Source organism: Sturnus vulgaris, chromosome 4, assembly GCF_052056855.1.
Source record: "Sturnus vulgaris isolate bStuVul1 chromosome 4, bStuVul1.hap1, whole genome shotgun sequence".
Taxonomy (NCBI): Eukaryota; Metazoa; Chordata; class Aves; order Passeriformes; family Sturnidae; genus Sturnus; species Sturnus vulgaris.
Genome location: NC_142246.1, coordinates 6,122,140 through 6,142,569, shown reverse-complemented (window position 1 = coordinate 6,142,569; position 20,430 = coordinate 6,122,140). Strand labels below are relative to the sequence as shown.

Below are 20,430 nucleotides of genomic sequence, written 5' to 3'. Positions count from 1 at the left end.
CTCTTTGCTGTCTCCTCCTGCTGAGGGACAGTTGACTGGAAAGCAGGAGCACCACAGCAACTTCTTCCATGTCCCGAGGTATTCTGGGCCTTTCTTCTGATTTAAGAGATATGACTGAGTTCAGGCAAGCATCTCTATGCCAGTCTTTTGTATCTTACAAGTCTTTGTCAGAATCCAAGTCTGTGTAAACTGAGAAAGCACAAGACTCCTTGGGCATCTGTCCTGTTACTCAAGATCTTCTCTTGTGTTCCCCATCCAGCTGTAACCCATTACCTGTATTTTACCTCAAACAGGTTCACATGAACTTACAGGTAAAAACAGTCACTGTGTGCAGAGATTTTCAAAGGGGGATGCTCAGGGTGATTTTGTTCAGATAAACCCCAACCAATCTTTTGGGATGTGAGGTTGGCTGAGGTATGTGTTCCTCCAGAAGAGCCTGACCCAGAGCTGACACATGCCTTCTGTCCTGTGTGAGCTTCAAAAATAGAAGCTGGAGTAGGCAGAAACACCAGTGCCCTCCGAGTGAAAGCCCTTTAGATAATCTGAGTCCATCCTTGATTTATTTTGAAAGAGGTTTTTTTATTTTTTGTTATTTCTTTTCAGCTTCTTGAGCCCATGTGTCAGCTGAAGTGTGTTAATAAATTCCAGCAGAAAAAGGTCTCCCAGTTGTAATGAGAAGCTTTGTGATCCATCATCCCTCATTGCTCAGTGTTATGTCAACTCAAAAGTCCCTCAACAGCTGAGTGCCAGAATCTATGGCAGCAAAGCAGAGGTAGAAGAATCATCTTACAGGGATTTTTTTTCACTCTTCTGTCCTAAACTTCCAATATTGGCTGCAGTTTAAAAAGAGACACAATTTTACATTAATTATTATTTTGTCTTAATAAAGCTTTGTGCAGTTTTTGACCATGTGCAGATCAAAATAGTATTTATGTTAGCAGGGTTTTACAGTTTGCTCAGATACACTTCATTCTGCCCCCAAAGACATGGTCATATTTCTGCCTTTTCTGGGAAGCTACGGAATTTTGACTCACATTCTTTATAGAGGGCTCCAGCAATTGTTTAGATCTTGTTTTAATTATTTTCTGGCCATTGTCGAGCTTTTTGAGTACCTCCATTGTTTGTTCCAGTTTGATTGCAGATATCAGCTTATCTTTTCTCTTCTGGGAAACTTGATTCCTCTGGTGATATTCGCCTGCCTCATAGCCAATATTTCTGGTGTGTGAGATTGTTTTCACTGGAAGGGGAGATTGGTGATCTGTATTTCTTCAATGCAGTCATGTTTCCTTGTGGAGAATGTTTGCAGAGACCTGCAGCAATGAACCAGGAGTCACTGTCTTTGTTCACAAAGCCACGTTTCTTCTCAAGTAATTCTGCTCCTTTTTGGTGGTTTTATTTTATAGATGTTCTTTGTGGTGTTTTCTGCCTACCACTGGTTGTTTCTGTCACTTGTGCAGACACATCCAGGTCTGCCATGTCATTAGCAAAATTTAAAGTGTTAATTCAGTTCCCAGCCAAACCACCAAGGACAGATCCATATGACATGTACATTAGTTACACCAACAGTAACTTCTGTTCTTAAACAAAACAGTTTTTATTTCCTCTCTCATTTATCTTGAAAAAAATGTTGCTACCAAACCCATCATCTTAGAGAGGTTTGGAAATATCCATGTACCAAAAATAGTAGCCTTTGAGACTGAATCTTTCAGCTGAATAATGAGATGTTTTGACTCCATCACAAACCTTTATACAGACCTATTGAACGTCTGGTAGTGACTAAGGCTTAATGTGCTTGATTTTTCCCACTAAGAGAAACTGAAATATGAGTAATTAATTACTCAACAATCATAAAACTACAGATATTAGTGTCTATGAAATGTATTTGGGTCTTTACACTGTAATTAATCCAAACTGCAAAACTAAATTGATAATTAATTAATCAGAATGATGACAAACACACTTTTTAGGTAATAAGCAAATATAGGCCTTTTAAATTTTTTTTTCTTTCATTTTATTTGAACTGGAGGAGACACTGCAGACTTCAGTGGTGCCCTCTTCTTTCTGAGCCTTCAAGTCTGTCCTCATTGAGCTTGTGGGAAATCTGTCCATTCATCTGGAAGAAAAATATTCGAGAAAATCGGATTTCAGGGACTGGTCCTTGCATATCTTCCCCCCTTCCATAATGAACAGGTCTTCTCTGTTCAGGATATGTAGGATAATTATACAGCTATCAAAGAGGAATTAGTTAAAACAATTTAGCCAGGCAACAAGTGAACAACAGTGTCATTAAATGCACAAGTGGGGAAGTTTAGAAGTTTGAAGAAACACCTTTCCTTTAGTGAAAATGTGAGTGTCTGTGAGGTAGGGAAACCAGGGGTGCTCCCTCTATAATGTTTTCTCATATGCCAGCAAGAATAAAAATAATTAATATATGGTTTATTTTCTAATGGCAACAGGAATTATATAAAGCTTTGCATCTCTGTGCTGACCTGAGGGCTTGGACAGCTGTCTGCTGATCCTTGGCAGATCCTTGATGCTGCAGAAAAGCTGTGGTGTGACCCCCCCAGGTGGGAGGGGTGTCTGCTGGCACTGGGGTGTCTGGGGCTCACTGGGGTCAGCCTGACCTGGGCTGCTGCACATCCCTGCCCATTGGCCCCAAATGGTCACCACAGCTGATGGGTTTTGTGCTTTCACCTGCCAGGTCCTTCTCATGAGGAGCCTCTCTAACCTTGACCCGTGTTTTCTGTCTAATCTGAACAGATTTTTTTGCTCAGCTAGAGAAGTATGGAGGATGGTGTTTTGCTTCCAGTTCATTGATAGCTCTGGTGCCATCCTTACTGCTCTGCTTGAGGCTCTAAACTTCTTCTTTAACCTCTCTCCTCTCTTCTGTGAGTATTTTAGATATACTTCCACTTATTTTTGTCACAGATTTTCAGCTTTATGTCTTTCCCCTTTTCTAGAATGCTCTTTCAAACTGATCTGAAAACCCCTTCTTTGCCTCTGCTGTTCTCTGTTGCTTCTTCAAGGACCCACTCACTTATCTGTTACTGGGATGTCTCTGAAAAATCTTTCTTTCTCCAGAATTGTCTTTGAAGGAAACTGGCTCTGAACTATCACTGACTTTTCCCAAGGGGCCAGGACACATTCTTGAATTTCAGTCTATTTATTTCTCTCTCTTTCAGTGACATTTTTTGTGGTAAAATCCCCCAAAACACAGATAAGTTTTTCTAAACTGCCTTCCCTAATTGTTTTCAGATATAAATTATCCGTTTTAAAACTCACAAGTCATTACGAATTGAAGGAACTTTTGGCATGTAAAATATGATGTTTAAATGCTGAGAGGAATCTGGCAGAACATTACTGCCCTACCTTTCCAAATGTTGCAAGATATTTGGCTTATAGCATATTATATAACAGAGCCTTTAAACACAGATTATCTTTAGAAAGAAAGTCAGTGATTATTGTCAAACCACAGTGATGAATTAGCTGAAGCTGATGAGATGCATTTGCAAAAGGAGCTGACCAAGAGTAGTGAGAAGTAGTCAGCCTGTTTGGGGAATAACAATGTTCCTAAAGATAAGTAAACAATGCATGTGGTCCCACATTTATTGTTCTCTTGGAATGAATTTTCTGACTTCAGAGTAAACAGAAACTCTGTTTACATTGTGCCTGTCTGCTTTTCATAGGGCTAATTGAGGACTTCTGCCTGTCAGCAGAGCAAAACAATTGGCCAGAACTTGGTCATGGCAAGATAAAATCAGTTTTCTATTGGAAGTCCTGCCATACAAGCAATTTCTGACTAGAGGAATGATTGTTGCTCATGTTTTTCTAGGACACCTACTGGCATCAGAAGACCTGGGAGCAAAGTTAGAGGAACCGACTTTTTATGCCATGGTTTGCTCGTGTATTTTAAAGAGATACTATCTCTGAGCACTAAGATTTTAGACTTCAAAACCATAAAGAATGTGTCTTGGATGAACATTCTCATGCTTATATAGGGATATTTGTGCACCTTAATCAGACTTTAAAAAATTGTTTTAAACCTGCTAATTTCCCCAATTTCTTACTTTACTTATCATTAGAGTCTCATGATTTCTGGAAGGAATGAATTACAACCTACTTCTCTTGTAAATATTTAATAATTCTACATTTTGTGAATATTTAATCTGCAGATTAAATTTGAGTCCAGACAAAACTCTCATTCCTGTTGGTGAGATTTTGCCCTGTTTTTAAGTAGCAGCTTGCCAAAGAATGTGGTGGATTCTCAGTTGCTTATAGTCTTTAAATCAGACTGAATATCTTTCCAAGAAAGATGCCCTGAGTCAACCACAATTTATTGGAAATAATTTAGGAATTGCTGGGCAGCCTCCTCTGGGCTATGCTCTGCAGATGTCAGAGAAGGTGACTGCAAAGTTTCCATATGATCTTAAAATCTACAAAAACATGGCTGATCTTTGAAATACCATGGTCTTAAAGAAGTTTTTCTTTTTTTCATCTGGGATGTTTTAAGATCTTTGATGTGCTAATGATCCAAGTTGTCTGGCTAGATGATAAATCTCAGATGAAAGAAGTAGATGGTGAGTTAAGAGTTCTTTCTCACCTCTGCCTGGGAGCTATGGCACATCTTAGTAACTTCCTTAATAAACAGTGTGTGTTTTCAAGGGATTGGGCATGATTTTAATTGCAGCTCTGTAGGAAACTGTTTTTCTATTTCATGAAAGCTCTCTTGATTTTTCAAAATGTTCTCATCTCCACCTGGCTAATCATACCCACCTTACACCACCTCCCAACATAAAGCTGAAGGTTTAAGGCTCTGGGCTTATAAATCCGTGTCCTTTTTCTGGGTCAACAGAGCAGGAGACTTATATTTTGTCTTCCAAAATGTTCTGAAACAGTTGGGCTGGGGACTGTGGAGTCTTCCCTGGAAAAAGTCCATCTTCTTGTTTTGAGTAGTGGTTCAATCCTGGACCCTGAAATTTTCCCTGGAGAAACTGGCCAGTGCTTTCTGGTGAAAACGTCACGTCTGACAATTTGATATTTCTTGGCAGACACCTTCCTTCTCAAATATTAAAGTATATTGTCAGAAAATTCATGCCAAATCTACTAGCAATGATCATGAATAAAGCTGTGCTGGGATATAGAGATCACTGAAACCCATGGTGCTTCAAGAATCCCAAAAGCTTTATAGACCATCAGAGATAACAAATCATAGCAACTCTGAATGGCAAGATGAAAACATTATCAAATAGAATACAAATTGTGTCTTCCCCTTTAAGTGTTCAGCAGTTTTTTAATTAGGATGTTTACATAATTTGAAATAAGGATTTTGTGTCAGTGCTAGTGTATACACAGGAGGAGAAAAAAAGAAAAAAGAACAAAACTTTTTCTTCTCAAAATCAGATTTATTAAGTGTAAACAAATTTCCTTCCCAGTCTGTCTGAAGCTGGCAGTACTAAATTTTACCTTTGCAGAAAATATTTAATATAATGTGTGTAAATATTATGTTAAAGGATTCATGTCCTGTTTTAAACAGTGGCAAAAACATTTCCTTTCAGCCTTTAGGTTTTCCACTAATTTATTTCATATTAAATCAGAGCAGGCAAAAAAACTGCTGATCAGATCTTTACTGAGCTTTATTGTAATGTAGTTTAAGTGGATGCAGACGGCTGGTTTTTCTCCTTTATTTCTTCTTTTTTTTCCCCTCCATGTCTGAAATATTATACAGGAGACTGAAGTTCTTGTGGCATTAACATGAGAGTCTCAAAATGGGCTGAAAAATAAATATTATAAAAATATGTCATCCAAATCAAATACTGTGTGAATAAGGGAAACTGGAGAGGTTACAATTGTGGTTCAAGGTTTAACATGCAAGGTACCTCAAAAGTTAGCTAAATATATTTCAGATGGATGTAAAATGCAGAGGAAATGTGTTAAGCATCTTCCCTTGGTGAGATCTCCAGCGTGGCTCAAATCACACACTCAGAGGTCAAGTTCCCACATGGTAACATGTGGGTGATGGGATTAGGCTCAGATCCCCCTCTTCCTTCAAGAGCATCCCCCTGGTAAAAAGTGCACCATGATCATCCTCATGCTCATCAGCAACCAAAGCCTCAAGGATGCACAGGAACAATATATGGAGCCTTTAGGTTCCCTTACACTAGGGCAAAAACTTTGGCTACTGACTGCTCATGGTGCTTAACTGTGTAATTGTCTTAATTATGCTAAATCGCACTGTGTAGTCCCTTAACAATTATGTGGGTTAGCTACAGTATTAAATGACAAAAACGACATTAGTGTAGTCACAGCATTGCCTTGCAGAAGCGTGAAAGTCAGAAAATATGGGAGTGTGCACAGGTTTCCCTTGAGGGAGCACCCTCACCACTGCACACTCTGGCAGCTGCAGGAGACTTTAGCACAGGGGGTGAGCATAATATCACTGATTTTGTAAAAAATCTCTGCTTATGGGGCAGCTCTAGCAAAATGCCGACTTTGAAACGTTCACTAAACAGCGAATGTTTGGGCAAACAGTTCTTACCCCACGGTTCACCCCAAAGGACTGATGTTGGCTATCAGAACCTGACTGAAGGGGCTTCAGCTGCTTTGGAGTATAACTGTGAAATTTGACCATGACCATCACAGAGCTGGTCCAATCCAGCATTCCAGGACAGTTTTCATGAGCAGATTACTTTCAGGGTGCAGTTCTGGTCTATTTGTCCACATTGCTTGCCTGGAAGCCAGGGACACAGACCCCTGGAACGAGTCTCAGCTGTGAAAACTGAGGAAGAACTTGCTCAGTAATTCTGGGGATTAAAATCTCATTATTTTTGGCAAGTGTCTAGTTTGTGACTCTGCTAAGACCTTCCTATTCACTGGTGCTGCAGACCAGTTTCCTGCCTCTCCTACCCAAGACAACAGAGCTATCTGTGGCAGCCTCTTTATACAGGTGTGCTCTTGCTCTCAGGAAAGGTGCAATTCCTGCTCCTTTTCCCAAAACATCAACCTGCTGCAATACCTCCAATGTGGTAAAGAGGTTCCTTCCCCCTTACACTTTTTGCAATATTATCTATTTTAATATAAGCATAACAATCACATTTAATTATGTGAAAAATGTGAATTTACTCTTTTTACAGACCTAATAATAATGATAATATATATCACATTTGGGCAGCAAGCTGTGAACTATAAATGTGGATTCTCTGTCATCCACAACTTTGCATAGGACTTATCAGAGACCTGCATTGTTTCAGCCCCTCTGACTGGCAACAGTAAAGACAGCAGCTCAGTTCAGCAACCAGACATTAATACGAGCTTCAGGGAGCTTACAGGGAGTTACAGAACTAAGTGCTATCTTTTGTACTGAACTGTTTGAAGTAAAAAAAAGAAAAAAGGCTGCACATGGAGTATTTAAATATTTGACCAGCTTCAGTGTGAAATAGTATCACAAATGAATAGAAAGGAGCTTGTTTCTGGTGGAGTTATCATGGTCGTGTTCTTTAAGGGGTTATGTAGGATCCTCTGCAGCTAGAAAGGTTATTGAGTGTCTATTTCTAAAAAGATGCTTTTAAGTTATGTGTATGAAATAGCATGGCCACATCAGTGAATCCCATCTTAAATATTAGTGAAGCATTTATGCTTGTTGTCCTAAAGTGCTGCTAAAATCCAGAGCAAGGCCCTGCTTGATTGACTGCGTCTGCCACTGAACCCATTTGTAGAAGCCAGGAGTAATTTATATTATCTCAAAGTAATAACAACTGGTGGAGAAATATTTTTTCACATAACCATCTGTGGAAAAACCAGTGCATTCCTCTTTTTGTACTGTGGGCTAACCTATAAATTAATTCCTTAGGTATTTATAAGGATAGCTCAGTGTGTGTGGGATTTGCTAATAAACCCTCCTAAGTTCTAGTTTGGGTTTCCTCTGGTGAGGTGAGCACTCATATCCCAACTAAACATCTGGACAGACCCTGAAGAATTTGACACTCCTGTAAGGTTTAAGCGTTCCTAGAAAATTTTGGATTCCCTTACAAATTGTATTTACATTTTTTAATAGTGTGAGTGTAGCCAAGGTGGACTCTATCTGGAAGAGGTCTCCCATTTATCAACTGAATACTTACTCTTTGAGCAGTGAAGAGGGTAAACCCTAGAAAAGCAAAGAAAATCTGTTTGAAATGAGGAAAGAGTGGTATTTTCTTAAGCTGGCATGCCTTCTTGCATTTGAAGTCATATCTTATAAAATATATGGCCAAAGTTCAACATGATGTGGTTTGAGCTTGGCTTCCTTTGGTAAATAAGAGTATGTATTCCGTGGATGAACCTTACTTTAATTTCAAATTCAGACCCAAATTCCCTCCAGACTCTGGGGAATTGTCCTCCCAGGGTTATGACCCTGGAAAGGAAAAAGGAGAGAGCTGTAAAGCTCCAGGATCTGAGATTTTGGCTTAAGGACATCTCTATCATGGACAAATCATCCCATATACAATCTCCAGAATTAACAAATAATCTACAAAGGCTTACAAAAAATGTATTGCGAAAAGGAGTGCTCTGGTTTTATCTAGGAGTTAGCATTCTAAAAATAACCCCAGTCTTTCCTCCTGGGCTCACACTCAGTAGTGCTTCAAAAACACTCAAATAAAACTTTGCAGTTAAAGAAATGCTTTATCAGCCAAAATTATCTGTAAGAAACTTGAGGAATTTTCTGGTGAATAAAATATTGCACTGCAAATATTTGCTCTGCTTTAACCTGCCACTGTTCTTGCTCTGAATCTCTTGACAACCTGGGGGAAAAGGCACATTACCATTTTGAGTTATGTCTCAGTATTCCTGATGTAGTCTCTTCACAGAATATGTTACAGCAGCAATTATCTATAAAATTACATTTGATACTTTGATAGAAGTATAACAGTGTGTCAGCTCTATTTCCTTGCAAAATACCTTTGATGTGGACACAGAACTCAGTAAGTGCAGTTCATTTAAAGTCAGAAATATTTCTCTGGTGCCAGCATTACTCAGCTTCCATATTTAATGTGTCCATCTTGACAATTACTGCGATCCAAAAAGAAATTACAATTAAAATTAAGTTACTTGTTGAAAAAGTGGTTCACATCAAAGAACACATTCCTGCAGTGCATTGTAGGTGTGGCTGGGGAGGGAGCATGGCTGGGGAGCCTTGCCAGGGTCCCAAGCAAAGCATCTCCATGCCTCATCTCACCTGCAATTTTACCTGTTTCTGTTTCTTGTTTGGGGTGTCTCCTGCAGGTTCCTCTGAGCTCCTGGCAGCTTCAGAAGGATCAGTCATGGTCAGCCTCAACACCTGGGGCACTGGGTGAGGTGCACTTTGCTTTTTCCCTCTGGAAGGCACAACCTTCAGCCTAAGAGAGAGCAGAGCTTTACAGTCAGTGCTCTCTCTTGCTCTACAACTCTCAAAACTTAATTTCAAAGGGCTCAAAGGTTAATTTATTTGTTTACAAGAGATATTCCCTTAAGAGAATGGGCTGGGTTCATATCTTGCACCCATGCAAATGTGGAGTAATGGCTTTTGTCTTGGAAATCCATTTATGCTTCTGCAATAAACCAGGAGTTGGCTACTGGGTTCTTTCCTATCATCATTTTAATTCCAGCACATACTCATATGTGCTCTGCAGTAAAATTAGAGAAAAAAACATCTGGCAAACAAAACCATTACTAGATAAATGTTGCCCATTGGCCTTGATTTCACACTCAGGATATTGAAAACAAATGTTCTTGTGCTATCGAGATTTTGACATGTTTGTGTTTAGCTTGTTGGGTCAGCTGAAATTGGTCATGTTCACTGTGATCCCTGATGAGAGATGCTTTGAGTCACAGATTATTTAAACTATTCTCAGTATGGGGTACAACTCTAAGCTCCTTAGCAGCATGATTTTCACAACAATGATATAACCCAACAGCAGGTCCTCTGACCTGACAACATTCTCCCCACCTCCAGGGAATCTGTGTAGCTAAACAAAATATTTGTGAACTAGTGGGAAAACAGGAGTCACCTGCTATGAATCTGTCTTTATTTAAGGACAGGCAGCACTCTGTGGCCTCTTTTGGTTTCCTGGCTTATTGTGTTAGGGTTTTCACAGAGTTGCTCAGAATCACAGAATATCCTGAGTTGAAAAGGACCCACAAGGATCATCCAGTCCAGCTCCTGGCCCTGCCCAGCACCATCCCCAAGAGTGCCAGCCTGTGCTGAGAGCATTGTCCCAACACTCCTGGAGCTCTGTCAGGCTGGGGCTGTGACCACTGCCCTGGGGAGCCTGTTCAGTGTCAGCCACCCTCTGGGGGAAGAACCTTTTCCTGATATCCAACCTAAACCTGCCCTGACACAACCTCAGGCCATTCCCTCAGTCCTGTCACTGTCACCACAGAGCAGAGATCAGTGCCTGTCCCTCCTCTTCCCCTCTGCAGGAATTTGTAACTGCACTGAGCTCTCCCCTCAGTCCCTCCAGGCTGAACAGACCCAGTGCCCTCAGCCTCTCCTCACACAGCTTCTCCTCAGGGCCCTTCCCCATCTTTGTTGCCCTCCTTTGGACACTCTCTAACAGTTTAATGTCATTTTTATGCTGTGGTGTCCAAAGCTGCCCCCAGCACTGAGGTGAGGCCGCCCCAGCCCAGAGCAGAGCGGGACAATCCCTCCCTTGCCCGGCTGTGATGCTGTGCCTGATGTCCCCAGCACAGGGATGTCCCTCCTGGCTCCAGGGCACTGCTGGCTCACGTCCAACTTGCCACTGAGCAGGACCCCCAGGTCCCTTTCCCTGGCACTGCTCCCCAGCCCCTCATTGCCCAGTCTGTCCGTGTATCCAGGGCTGCCCCAGCCCAGGTGCAGAATCCGGCACTTTCCCTGTTGAACCTCCCATGGTTGGTGATTGCCCAGCAAAATGGTGAATTTATCTCTCTGTGGCATGGACGTTTTTTCCAGAAGGACACTATGAGAGACAGAATTAAAAGCTTTACTGAAATCCAAGATTTTACATTGACTGGCTTGCCTGGTTTAACCAGGTGTGTTACCTTGTCATAAAAGGCACTCAGGTTTGATGAGCAGGATTTCCCTCTCATGAAGCTGTGCTGGCTGTGACTGATGACTGCATTGTCCTTCAGGTGTTTTTCAGTACCCCCCAGAATAATTTTCTCCATAACTTTACCAGTCACTGAAGTGACACAAACAAGTCTGTAGATTCTGGGGTTCCCTTGTTGCCTTCCTTTCACCAGCTTCCAATCAACTTCCAGTCAGAAATATTATTCTTCATGAGCATCTTTGTCTCCAGACAATCCACTTTTCCTTCATCTCTATCCTTTATATGGTGCTTTGGAATTCCAAACACACTGCCTAAAGTAGGCTGTACCCATTAATATCCGGCTCTGAATCGTATTTTTGCCAGACAACTCTCACCTTTCTGGATGAGAGTCACAACAATTCTGGGTCTTGTTTGGTTTGGAGTTTTTGTCTTTATTAGAAGAATTTCTCTGTTCAGGAAAGACTAAGTCAGTCTTGGTAGACTTTTAGGGGCCTTAACCCAAAAAAGAAAAACATACAGCTTCAACCACTCATAATCAGTTTAGTGGATCCATTTTTCTAGCAGTACATGCAAATTTGGTCAAAATGAAACACTTCAGAAAATGTATTGATTTTGTCAGCACTTTAGTTTAAGAAAATAAAAAGGGGAAAGAATTTCCGTCCTGTTGAAATGTGCTGTTTTTAAAATACTGCTATTTTGGGCTTGGTTTTGTTTCAGAGAAACTTTTCTTTAGCATTTTAGCATTGTGTTGTTGGGTGTTTTTTTAACAAAATCGAAGTAAAAATCAGAAAATAAACGGTTTTGTTGAATTCTGAAACTTTCAGGTTTAATTTTAAAAGAAAATAAAAAGCATATCTAATTCAGCAGGAATCAGAATTTATTTCAGCAGAGATCTACTCTAAGCCAAAAAGCTTAAGTAACGTCCTTGCCATCTCCCATCATCCAGCTCTGTCTGGGGAAAGTGGGACTGCAGGGGATTCAAATAACAAATTAACATGGAATCATTATGAGTAATTTAACTTTTGAAATGAGATCTTTCTTCACGAACAATAGATCCATCTTGAGCCCCCTTCTTTCCCACAACTGTCAAACATGCTTGTTTTTATGAGGCCTGGGATAAAACTCAGTTTGACTTCTTGATAACATCTTCTTTGTGTGAAAGAAAGTGAATAAGGCATAGATTCTGAGAAATTACTATGTGCATGGAAAATACAAACTGGCTTTTATGTCACATTTTTTGCTTTCTCTCTGAATTTCTCTTCACCTCACCTTTATCAAATTTTGAAGACTTTCATTGTAGAAGATTTTATCTAGAAAACACCTATCAAAGAAAACATGGGTTTTTTTAAAATGAAAATCTGCTGATGTTGACATTTGATGACTTCTGACTGATCATTCCTAACTTATCAGTTTTAAGTAAAGCATTTGATCATTTTTTCAGACTCCACTGGGAAAGTAGGCAGACATATCAGCAATAATGGAATGTACATATCAAATTTTTCTTATGCCAACACAGTAAAATCAGACATTAATTATAATGTTAGAGCAAGATTGTTTTATTATTCTTAGTAACATGGCAGAGTGTGGGAAGCTAAAGGACAGAAAAAATGAGTATATGAGAAGAGTTTGGTGTCCTTACAGTTCAAAAATGTCATAATTAGGAAAGTCCAGCAAGAACAAGGTGTTTGTATGTCATCCCATTAATGAGCAATTAAAGTGTAGTCACATGGATGTAAGTGAATCTGATTAGGAGTGAAAACTTACCATGCCCCAGAAGGAATTTTGTTTCAATTCATAAAAGGAACTGGTTGTTTAATTATGAACACGCAGAGGATCAGAGTTACAATCAGATTCACTACTTTAATTCATGAATCAAGCTTTTGTGTAACTGAAAAAAAAAAAAAAAAGAAAGGAGAAGTTGTGATTTAATTAGTGGCATGAGAGTTGGACAACCTGATCTCATTAGGACTAATCACTTTCCAGGAAGCGCCGGGCGCCGTCTCACACAGCATCTCCCAGAAATGATCACTATTCTGCAGGACTGAGCTCAGTGTTTAATGCCACTGTTGCAGGAAGCTGTCATTAGCTGTGTTAGGGAGGACAAAACGGGGACAGAAGGCTGCTATTCTGGAAGGGAGTGTAGCAATGCAGGCTCTCACAGCTCCCTCCTGCTCATTAAACTCCCAAGTTGTCTTCTCCTCCAGTAAAGGCTCGAAGAACAAACTGGATTTTATTAAGAAAGGAAATAACCGAGGATAACTCCAAACAAACACGGAGGTTGGGCAGGAAGGAGTCAGATTTGGAGAAGGTGTTGCACAGATATTTTCAGGAGTTAATACATCCACGTGGGAGCAGCCATCAAAGCAATCATGCAGGGCAACAGAGGGTGCCATTGTGCCACCGTGGTACTGGTGTAAGCCTTGGTGGGGATGGTTTCCCTCCCAGATCTAGTAGATTAAAAAAAATCATATATATATTTATTTAGATATAAAATATTAATATCATATATTTATTTATAAATATTTCAAAATTCTTTTTCATGAATACAGGCAGGAGAGTATCACACATGTTTTCACGTAAAAGAAATATATATATATATATATTTATATGCAGAAATAAATAAATATATTGTTGAGGGGATAAATAAATATAAAAAATCTCAAGTCCTAGGTAGGCTATGATAAATGTCTTCAGAACACATTCTTTCCTAGCTTCATTTGCAATCCACCCTCTAATTTCTTGATCTGGCAGCATATAGGCTCCCAGCTAAGCCCTGTCCCTTCCCCTCTTGCAAGTGCTTTGTCATTGGAATATTTCCCCACAAATCTACTCTGGCTCGTGGTCTAGCAGATCAAAGTACCCAGTCACTGACAGCATTTGTTTATAGTAAAAAATGCCATAGCTTCATATCCAGATTTAGCCCTTGTCTCTCGGTGCTGTCAAAAAGGGACATTTTTAGATATGGATGCTCATTCCTGGTTCTCAAGTTATCAGAATTTACAGTTGTAATGTTCTTATGAACAGAGTAGGCTATTTTTGGTCAGAATGAAGGCACGTGATAGAGCAAAGCAATTAAGGCCCCTTACTTTATTAACAGGATGGTAAAAAATAGTCCTAATTAAATATTTTTCAGCTCTCCTAAACATTCCTAAAATAGCCCTTTCTGCAAGGGAAGGGGCATAAGCAGGGGGTGTGGAGGGGCAGCTTGTGTCTCGTGGCTCTCCTCTGGCTGCCTGCATAATTCATGGCCCTTGGTATGTGCCCAGCCCAACATTCATCTGCTAAAATGAATGTTTTTACCCTCTCGCCCTGCTGTGTGCTCCTTACCCAGGTCCCAGACAGGCACTTGCACCCTCCATGTGAGATTTGCTACGTGAGGCAGGAGACGCTTGGGGAGTAAAATCACCAATGCCCTTTAAACCACTGCAAAGCAGGTCAAGGTTAAAAGCTTAAAAGCTTAAGAGGAGAAGCTGAGCCGTGCAAATGTTGGTGTAAAAGCTCCATTGTACAAACAAGGGCTGCGTTCCAAGGATGCTGCCACCTTGGATTTCACTAAAAACAACACCCCCCTCTCCTTTACAACTGCTGAACTATTTAGACTGTGAATCCTCAGGACAGGCAACTTTTATTTTGAACCTGATGATCCTCCAGGCTCAAAATCCCTTTTCCCACCAGGGCACAGACTTAAGTACACGTTGTGGTGTTGCAATGCAGATCTGAACACGAGTTTTGGGTTCTCTCTGTGTTTGAAAGACAATAAAGACCCAGAAAATTACATATCTCACTTGTTGTTTATGGAATATGTATATATATAGTCAATATAGTTTTTTTTAGCTTTCAGAGGGAACAGCAATGAGATCAGCTAAGCTCCTAAGTAGTTTAGGAGCACTGAAGTTTTGACCCTGAAAGACTTTTTTTTAATAGAAGTGCATATTTTAGGAGCAAAACCATGTGCCATGCAAGTTATTCCTGCTCTAAACAGGATATTTCATCACAGCAGTTACAATTGAAAACTATGCACAGTATTTTAGTGAAAATCAATATGAAAAAACTTATGTCAGAAAAATAACATGGCTCTTTTTGTATAGACTCATTTGGAATTATTTTTTTCTCTTGAGTTTTGCTTTGAAGGTGAAGAGGATCAGGTTTGTAATAAAAATGGAAAGAGAAGTAGAATTTTTCAGTGTGAAAAATTCCAAAATATACACAAGAAGGACCCCAAACTCTCCATAGTTTGGAGTTGGAGGGGAATACTTCTGTTCCTATGGTGAACATCCTAAAGAGGACTGAAAAGCTTTCAAACTTGAAAAATACAGGGTTTTTTTGAGCACAAATTAGAGTGATCAACTTCTAAGCAGCAAAAAAACTCAATGGGACTAGGGAAGCCAGAAGAGAAAGAGCAAGGTTTCTTTTCCCACCGTATGCCAAACACCAGTATGTGGGATATGAACTATAAACCCAAACCCTAAGCTCCTGTGGAACAATCTCTGATGGCCAGGACAAAAGGGAAAGCATCATTTGGCTGCAATGCCCTCCCTGGAAGTGCTCCAAGCCAGGTTGGATGGGGCTTTGAGCAAACTGATCTGATGCAAGGTGTGGCTGGGGTGTGGAACTAGATGGTCTTTAAGGTCCCTTCCAACAAAAAACCATTCTGTGACCCCATGAAGTTGGTTGTGGGTAATGTGCACCCACATTGCTTTTTTTGTCAGCAAGCAGTGGTGTGTTGGGTCAATTAACAAACTGACCACTGCCACAGCACCACTGGGCTGCCAACATAACCCAGAGTGAAAAGGAGTAACCATGGGGGTTTCTTCTGCTGATCATCTTGAATAAAACTTGTGTGGGTACAGGGGAGGCATGAACCTCCACCTATTGTAAATTCGTAGGAACTGTCATGATCAGCCAGATTTTTCTTTGGAACAAAGGAAAGTCCCCCTTTGAGACATTTATAAGTTATTCTGATGTCTAATGTTGCCACCCTCACCCTTCCTGTCCCTTCCTCACCTACCTTTGATGGTGAGTCAGGTATTGCTTGGATGAATTATACACCCAGGTCTGTTAATTCCCCACTGAAATCAACCACAACAGGTCAGCTCCTTCTTTACCTGAGCACATTGTGGGCATGAGGACTGATAATCTTGCTCACTTTCCACAAGCTCCATGGAATTTTTGTTCACAAGTGCTGTCTGAAAAGGATGCAATGAGTCACCATGGTCCCTCTGAGCCAGCAGCAGGGACAGTCAGTACAAGAGAGAAAAGTGGCATCTTCTTGGACATGCACCCTTGAAAGAGATCTGAACACCTCTAAGGTTTCCCCTTGTACCTAAAAATTACCTGAGTTCTGAAGTCCCAGGATTTATTCTTTATGGGTGTTTAAATTCTGTTTTGCTATAACTTTTCATCTTCATTTCTTAGTGCTAAGTCAAAACTGGAGTTTCTATCTTGTGGAAAATTCTGCCATTTCAGATTCTGTTTCCATTCGCAATCAGAATTAAAATAGTATGTTTAGAAATTCCAGCTTGGAAAAAAAACCCTCACTCCAGTTGCCCACCACCTGAGCCAACCACATTTAAGTATAGCTGAAATATTTCTGCCAAACTGCTTTTATTTCCTCTTTCTATAATAGATAAAATAGTTTTTAAAGTTTCTATAATCTTCTTTAACAAGTCGAATTTGTCAGAAGAATTTTTGTTTTGACAGAACAGTATTATTCTAACAAAAGAAAAGTTACTAGTTATAACAGTTATAAGCTATATAAATATAAGTCATAATCTAAGTCTAGTCCTTTCCTTCCTTCTGCCAAGTTCATGAGAACACAGAGACACGGAGGAGACCCACACTCTTCTTTCTAAAGATCTTTTTGCCTCAGCAAAATCTTTTGCCACAAAAATCCTTTGCTTTGAATGAGGCCATTCATTGGTTTGATCTTAGCTCTCTGCCCCAGCAAAAACAGAGTCCGTAGAGAGCTGTTCCCAATCTAAGGGGTTTGTATAGTTTGGGAAACAGCTGGCTGTGGCCAAGATGCTCTGCCTTTCTTACCTAGACAATTGCACCTTAACTTGAAACTCTAGCACTTAACACTGCACTTAGTCTGCCATGCTACATCCATCCTATGATCTGGAATACCACAAAAACCCAGACAAAGTGGTGTGTTGCTTCTTCTGTAAGAAATGCTGTGCAATCACTTCCCAGAAAGGGCTGCTGTCATTCTGTGCAGAAGCACACTCAGGGTTGTTTTCTTAATCCCAGAGGTACTCTTGTCCCTGCCCTCCCATGGCTGGAGGAGAAGAGTGGTCAGGAAAAAAGGAGACTATGGCATAAAACCATTGCACAGTACTGCACTTATAATTTTCAAATGGGATAACAGTAAATGACATGAACAACATACTAAAATTGCAAAACTGCTGTTACCACTAATTTTTGTATTGGTATACTTCACCCCTGAATTTACATCTGAAATATACATGATGCTATTTCTTACTAGCACAATGATTTGGCCTTTTTGCTCCTAGAGTTGAGAGAGAAGGCTTTACCCTCACTAAGAGGGAAGAGAAGATTCAGGTAATTTTTCTGAAAAAAAAAAAGTATTTAGGAAATCCTCTACTAGCCATAATCATGAGCTTTTTCCAGGATATTCAGGTTAAATATTATACAGTTGCCATCACAATTGAATAGATAGGGAAAAGTGTACTCGACCTTGATGCATCCATGTATGTGCTTTTCCCACTGATAATCATGGAGTTTATAAGGTGCTGAAGTGATACCTCTGTGCTATGTGTTCCCCTGGAAAATGGTCCTCTGTGGCCTCTTGCAGGCCAACCCCTACCACACACACTTAGCCAAAGGGTCAAACTTGGTGTGACCAGACCTGGGGTCACTGAAACACCTCCATGGGTCTGACAGCCCTTCAGGTAATTATCTGTTAGATCTTGAAACTCTCAAATCCTCTGGGGCTGACATGCAGCAGGAAGGTGGTACCCTTCCCATCCCATCTTTCAGCAGGGGATCCATGCTCTTTCTCTGGAAGATTATCCACGTGCCACCGTCCATCCCTGCATTAATCACATGCCATTATCTAGCTGCCATTGGCTGGAGTCCTGTCTCCAGGGTCTTTTGGTGGGAAAGGCCCCAGATGACCTAGGTCAGGATCCAATCTTAGTGTAAGAAAGAGGCTCCTTCCAATTCCTCTTGTTTCAGGCGTAGTCCCTCATTTGACACACATGGAAGATATTTTAATAGTAATTATCATCTCCTGATGCCAAAGTTTGCTCTATAAATTTCTCTAAACCAGCTTTTTAGCACACTTTCCCTTCAGCCCTCTCTCTATATGTATATTTGCATGCACACACACAGTTACATGCAGCATGAGACCACACACTGCCTACACAAGGCTGTGTTGTGTTTTTGCCACGTAATCCAGTAAGAGTTCATCTCATCCTTCAAAACTCAGCACTTCATCCAACTTTCTGTCCTGCACAATTGCTAAAACCTCCTGAGCTGTGGGATCAGCCACAGGGTTACACCACGAGGCTCCCAGGTACAGCTTCCATGCCTGGGGCAGGGGAGTCACTGCTTGCTCTGTGGCATCTGTCAGCATATTGCCACGAGCTTTCATTCTATATTTATGAAAAGGTGCTGAGGCACAGCAGGCATTATGCATGATCTTTGGCATAAAAAAGGATCATGCCCTTATCAGTTTTCTGCAGTAATTTGCTAAATGTCACCGGTGTTACCCAGGTCTCATTCTGCAGAGCCCTGGCACGCCGTGGTGCTGCTGAAATGTGGTGCTGTCCTCGCACTAGTGTGAGTGTTTGCTCTGTCATGAGATCTCCCAAATGCTGGATGTTTGATAGGCCAGTTAGCTGCCTGAATAAATATTTTCACTTTCTTTTAGTCAATGCTAGAGCCAAACATTCAACTGAAAATAGCTTGGGGTAAGTATTGTTGGTTTAAAATTAATTTTGTAATAGATTCTGTTTGTGGAATCATTGATTAGTGTTCCTGTGCTGGCTTTTAAAACACAGCTTAGAATATTGCAGAGAAGTAACATTTTTACTTGTAGAAGTATTATATTTTAGTTGTGTATATTTTTGGAAGGCTATACTAAACTGCTTATGGAAAAGGAAAACAAAATATTCTAGCTCAAAACCAGAGATATATACCTCTGATAGGGATTTGATTTTTTTACCTTAATGGCCCATTTTAGTTACTGCCTACATTTTCTGAAACCTAAAGACATCGTAAAATTAAAAGAAAAAAAAAAAGAATAAACACCACCAGCTGCAGATTTAAGGAGAATATTTAAAACCTCAGTAAGAGTTTTAAAAATAAATAACAAAAAGGTAAGATCCTAGTTTGGACAGTGAGTTATTTTTTACATGATTTGATACAAGAACTCAACATGAATATTTTTGAAGTATGGTTCTCATTAACATTTGGATAGAGTACATTTCCTTTTCTTGATTCAATCATGAAAAAATTCCACTTACAGATAGTCCATACAATAGTGCAACCTCTTTCACACATTACTACATCATAATCCATTTGGCTGCACTTGCTTCAAACAGGTCCACTCTGCCCATATGGCCTGGCTTTAGTGTTTCTTGCTCCCATCTGTTTTAAGTTTTCTTCTTTGGGCTGTGTGTTACTGAGAGATGCTCTTCAGCCACATGCAGAAAGGCTGTTTCTGAGAGAAAATGTGAACAACAGGGAACTTCTATGCTCTCACATCTGTGGGAGTTCACTGGAGTCGACTGAGCCTACTGCTGTAGATTTTGGCTCTGTGGAGTCTGTTAAAGCCCATTGTGTCTGCGTGGTTTAAGTTTTCATTACAAAACCCTGGAGGCCTGCTTTGGAAATCCTTGATTCATGTGAATATTCCTGCTGAAGAGCAGTCCTGCAAAAAGATGTCTTTTATTTTCCTTTTCCCATTCACCTCTTTCCCTCCTCACTTCTCCCACTGGGCCAGTGAGTACTGACCACATCCTGCACCCTGGAGAAGGAGTGCAGTCCTTGCCCCAAGGCTTTTTCATCCTCAGCAGACAAGTTAAGTCAAAACCTGCAAGAGATTTCTGCTGTCTTCCCCAGCCTTTGATGGGTCTCAGGTTGGGCTGGGAAGCCAAGAGGAGCAAACCCAGCTCACAATACCTTGCCCTTCCCTCCAGCCTCACAGCTCGCTCATGGAGTGGTGGGACCATGGAAGTCACTGCCTTGTTAGGAAGTCCACAATCTTCTCCTTTCTTGTTCTCTCCTGAAACTCGATGTTCCTGACATAGTGATGCCACTTGACATTACTGATCCCTCCTAAACACCTGCTATCAAATGCATCAAATCTTTTCTTGTCAGCTTGCGTAATGCCCCAGGTCTTTGCAGCATCGAGCAAAACTGATAC

The 20,430-nt window shown here is 40.5% G+C and overlaps 1 long non-coding RNA gene across 1 annotated transcript; it reads right to left on the bottom strand.

Moving 5' to 3' along the window:
- Positions 1–5,460: 5,460 nt before the first annotated feature.
- Positions 5,461–13,469, bottom strand: LOC148223858 (uncharacterized). Its single transcript, XR_015803536.1, has 4 exons — positions 12,804–13,469; positions 9,221–9,368; positions 8,932–9,042; positions 5,461–5,770 (listed from the first exon to the last, which is right to left on the bottom strand). It is a non-coding gene; the product is annotated as an uncharacterized LOC148223858 (long non-coding RNA).
- Positions 13,470–20,430: the final 6,961 nt, after the last annotated feature.